The sequence below is a fragment of the Panulirus ornatus genome, chromosome 20 (genome assembly GCF_036320965.1).
Source record: "Panulirus ornatus isolate Po-2019 chromosome 20, ASM3632096v1, whole genome shotgun sequence".
NCBI classification, from domain to species: domain Eukaryota; kingdom Metazoa; phylum Arthropoda; class Malacostraca; order Decapoda; family Palinuridae; genus Panulirus; species Panulirus ornatus.
In genome coordinates this window covers 54884470-54889779 of record NC_092243.1, presented here as the reverse complement: position 1 = coordinate 54889779, position 5310 = coordinate 54884470, and the positions used below count along the sequence as shown (strand labels likewise).

Here is a 5310-nt window from a genome sequence, read left to right as displayed (position 1 = left end):
AGTAAAGATTCTTTTAATGAATCCTAACATCCTATTAGCTCTCTTGGCAGCCTCGTTACAATGCTGGGATCCCTCACACAAGTAATGTCCTTTATCTTGTGGCCCATCAGTTCATACTCGAATTTTTTGTTCAGGTTTCCTACTTGCAACAGCTATATTCATTGTCGTTAAATGGCACTTGCCATTTCCTAGACTATCCAATGATTTTATTTAGATTCTCTCGAAATTTTAACCAAACTCTTTCTGCTAATATGACACTGCCGATCTTTGTGTCATCTGCAAATTTGGACATAAATATCGTCAATATGAATGATGAAATGTATGGGCCCAAGGACGAATCCCTGGGGGACCCCACTAATAACGGGTGACCACGGTGGTGATTTACCATTCATTACGACAGTTCAACACTTTTGACGTAACTTGGCTTCTTTTCAGTTTCCTACGTAACCAGTAATTTCCTAGGCCCGAACTATATGTATCAACAACATGAAGGTATATTATTGAGAGAGAGAGAGAAAGAGAGAGAAAGAGGTCGATAGGATGGGAATGAGGGTCTGTGGGGCAGGTGACAAGAGGTGGCAGTAGGGCGAGAGGCGGAAGGTTGGGGACAAGGGAAGCAGCAGCAGCAGCACGGGAGGCGGGAGCCGCGGACACAACGGAAGCGCGCCAGTCTGCCTCTCGTCAATTTCCGGAATGACGTCACGTATCCGGGCTCCACCCACGCCCCATGGCCAGTCTTCCCCCCCTGCTACCATAACCATGGCAGTCCACCCCTACCATAACCATGACCATTCCCCCACTATCATAACCATGGCCGCTCCTCGTCCTAACAACCATGGCTGCTCCTCCCACTTCTGTACCCACGGCCTACCCACTTTGCACCCACGGCCAGTCCATAATCCCATCAACCAATTCAATAGTGCAGTTAACAGGGTAAGGAGAAGGTGGATGGGCAGGAGAGGGAATAGATTAGAAATGGAAGACGTTACTGAGTGTACTGGCCAATGGGGTGGGCTTTACCGAGGCGTGTGGACGCTGTCAGCCGAGTAGATGTTTTCGGTGTCTTATTTACTTCACTCCCAGCAAACTAAGCCGTTTCTATGGCCATGTTGTCGCTCGTTAGTCTGGGATAGAGAATTAGGAGAGGTAAACGTTGATCATGTGTACATCGATGAATAGCTCGAGAGATACTTGGTTTTCCGAGGCTCCGTGGGAAACAAGAGTGTTCTATGTTTATGTTACTAGTGTTGTGGTCTTGGATATGTCTATAGTTTGTGTCACCGTCGTCTTCAAGTTTCTGTTAGTTTTATTGTGTCGCATCTGTCAAGCATTTACCAACTGGTTTAGTATTCAGTCGTTCACGTCGTACTTCAGTATATGGGATATAGAAGTACTTCTTGTCTGGGACGAATCATAGTGCCTTAGGCTGTGTCATCCGCAGCTTTGGTATGCGTGGTGCAAAGACGAGGTGTGTGTGTGCTGGGGAAGTAGGTCAGGAGACGGAGGATTATGGCCTTCACCAGTTATAAATTTTGCCGCTCCGGAAGGTACCAGAATCTGTACAGGAAAAACAGTACCGCTTTCCCTTGCGTGGTTCTGTTATGTTTCATTATCAAGCCTGACGTAATAGGTTTGTGACCCAGGATTTTGTTCCTCCTGTTGTGTGTTTATCCTGTTAGCCTCTATAGTTACATGGTTGGGTATTATTCTACCCAGCACCACTATAGTGAGTCTGTTTTACTTTTCCATCCTTTATAAATTTGTATAGTTTGGATGCCTCTGACTCTACTGAATGGGTGAGGTTGTTTGATCAGAAGATATCCATCCTCCTGTTCCCTAATGGTGTGTGTTGTGTAAAATGTGAATAAATGCTGGTGATAGGACGCTGCCTCTGGGGACCCCACTTAATATAAAGGGAGTTTTGTTGATACTTCAGAGTTGATGATGATCTCTGCAGTGACCTGGCGTAGGACTCTGCACAATACTCATTCTGTGATGTCTGACATACGTCACTGCAATGACATGTATTGTAAGCCATTTGGCCACACTTTGCCTTTGGCTTTCCTTGTGTCTCTGTATGACTGTATGATTCATTCTTTGTTCTCTGGCAGATGCATCTTCTTTTTTTCGTCTGTGATCGCAATTGCTGATATGGTATTTCTACCCCTCTGTAATCAGAATCGATTCTGATTTTAGAGGCTGTAATTTTCTGGGTACCTTATTAATCTAAGGTAAATTACTGCCTTGAAGATTTTTCTTCGATCCCTGTAACACGAGAACGGAGCATAGAGTCTCTGTCTACATCTGGCATTTTATCATTATTACTCGAGCCTCTTTGAACCTCCGAGGTTAGTATCCTGTGCCAGGCATATCGTTGGAGGTGCTGATAAAGTATTGAGGACCTTTTAGATGCTGCATACTGATTTGTTTCTATGTCTGTTTTGCTCTTTGCTGAGGCCGAGTTTTTGGCTTTTGAGTAGATGGTTTCATACTTCTGGTATGTTAATTCTTAGAGATAAACGGTTGTATGGGATTAGTCCTTTAAATCTCGGTCTGTCGATGTCCAAGAGTTTGACTTCCTACGCCATAAAGCCACTCCACTGACCATGGCCACTGCTCACTTTGGCAAAAATGGTCGCTCCCTCTCTCCTGTAACCATGGCCGCTTCCCCAGTCCCGTAACTATGGCAGCTCCTTACCCCACATTTCCAGCAGAAAACGTTATTCTATGTTGTGAACATATGACAACCAGTTTTCACCAGTGTGAGCGTAGAACACTCACTGAATCTACTGAAGTGCCTTAACTTAAACCAGCCATCCGTCACTGTAAACTTTTGGGGCCGATCATACCTTAAGCAACGTTGGAAACATTTACCAAAGAAGCGTATACACTGTTTGAGGTATATCGTATAGGAAGCCGTTGTTATCTACAGCATGTGAACGCATTGTGGTTTTCACCTAAAAATGAATAAAACAAGAATAGACAGATTTGTGAAAATATGTATCGAGTGTAGTTATCTGTCCAGTGACGGACAACTACATACAACAAAACTTATGCGTCCGGCCTTCACGCTCATTGGTCGAACTAGATAGAATTACACTCATGTCTATTTCGAGTCAAATAACGATTTTAATAAAATATGAACATTTGCCTTAATATGATTAACACTAAAACTGTCATGTATTAAATTAAGAACAAGTATCAAGATTCCAGAAGATTATAATCTGTATACACTATTCCAGGCAAGAAAGGCGTGTGATCATGTGACGTCATTCATTCAGAGGCGGGACGAAGCAGACGTGTATACTTGGTCAGTAATATTGATAACCAAGAGACATCTCGGCTTCTAAGGAAATGAGGTGAGCTGTTCATACATTCTAACTAGTCCTAGAAGTGTTTCACTAAATCCAACCAAACAGAATACATGTTTTAATGTAGTCTATTTTCTCCACAATACATCGATATGGTGTTTTCGATTGTTGACATTAAATCACACCATTCCCTTTATCAACCTTTCCTCCGTAATTGAAGTTAAAGACGCCTATGTTCTTATTCACTTATTGTAAATTTATCAGGTCCTTCCACAATAAGGAACCGCGTCATGTTTGTTGAACCTTGTTTCCCAAACTATGTTCTCGCAGAAATTTGATTCTGCGTGATTTTCATGTCCGTATCTCACTTTTGACTCTGGTTTCATCAGATTTTTATCTACTCATTCACCACGTAACCAAACACAAGCGTTACGTGATCACTTTTCCGGTTGATGTGGCATATATGATGATCTCAGTCTTTATACTACTTTTTATAAGGATAAGATATAAGCAGACCTTATTGTTGCGTGCTGAGTGACACTCTGATATAGGAAATGTTCTTGTTTACACTCTTAAGAACTTGTATTTTATAACTCTGTAAGTTTTCTTTGTTGTTTCGCCTCTATCTGAGGAGTGCTTACTTCACTCCATGTACCATCCTAATTGCTTCTTCATTGTTATATTCTCATTTTTGTTCTAGCTCATTGAAACTCGTAGGAGAATTATAGATTATAAATACCAAAAATGCAAATAGCTTCTACGGAGACCCCCAGTATTTGTTGTCTGAATAGGCCACCATAGGCCAGCTCCCCTCCTCCCTAGTCTCCTCTTTTCCTCTTTGCTATTATGTATCCATCTTGACAGATCAGGTCACATCATATCTCTTTAAAGAATTTTGAATCCGTTACTCCAACACTAGCAGGTTTGTTTTCCCTAATACGATCCTTGAATCCGAGCTTTTTTTGTGAGTACTTTTGTTCATCTATATCTGTATGCATCAGTTTCAGTCTGACGTTCCCATTCCTCCCTGTTTTCTCTTGAGGCACTGGTAGGTCGGTTTAATCCTGCAGTCTCTATTGTTGTCTCCCATCTCACCCTTTTCTTTGCGTTCTTACTGTTAACTATATTTTTCTTGCCTTCTTTTTTCATCTCGGTACCTCTTTGGCCACATAGCTCTGTACTGAACGTACCTTTGCTTGGGTGTGTGTGTGTGTGTGTGTGTGTGGTGTGTGGTGTGTGCGCATAGTCATATATATACTTTGTATTTACTCTTGTGTATGCACACACACACACACACACACACACACACACACACATACACACACATCAGCCTAAGCTAGATACCCATTTATCGACCAGCCTAAAGGGGGAGGATGAACACCTGGGTTGGATGAAGGCCACCTGTCGCGGCCAGGATTCGAACTCGTGCGGGACCGATCTCAGGCTAGTCTGTGCTGGATGACTCATGGTCAGTGTGTGAGACAAAATGTTAAGGGTCAATGGGAGCAAGAACCTGCTTCTTGTATATGAAGGAGTTGGGTTGCGTAAGCACCTGGGACTGATGATCAGTGAAGATGGAAGTAAAACAGTTGAAGGTGAAAGTTGAATCAAACGAGGGAGGTGACTGAGACAGACACTCACGAGATCTGAATAATGGGAAGAATTCCAGTACCGTGTGTACAAGACGCGTGCGTGGAATTCTTGTTTCTCCCATTGATTCATGTACTTTGAACCTTTAGTTTAGTTCCTGCTTCCAGAATTGGAGAGAGAAAGAAAGAGTCAAATAGAGATAGATGACCAACGTAGTATGATCTGAATCTGGAAAAGAGATAAAGAAAAGAGTGGACAGGTGAGAGAGCTAGGTGGTGAAAAGAGTATTTTGGCAAGAGCGCTGGATATCTAGATTAGTAGATGGATGGGTAGAATGATACGCAAGACCTTTGTTAGGAAGTGTAGGATTTTTGAAGGAATATTGTAGCAGATATGTTTATAGAATGAA

The 5310-nt window shown here is 42.5% G+C and overlaps 1 protein-coding gene across 1 annotated transcript in view; it reads left to right on the top strand.

The window, feature by feature from the left end:
- The first annotated feature begins 3240 nt into the window (after positions 1-3240).
- Positions 3241-5310, top strand: part of LOC139756010 (CD151 antigen-like) — a 132444-nt gene continuing 130374 nt past the window's right edge. Inside the window, exon 1 of the mRNA XM_071674942.1 lies at positions 3241-3359. The gene's annotated coding sequence lies outside the window, so the exon portion shown is untranslated. The remainder of the gene's footprint in view (positions 3360-5310) is intronic.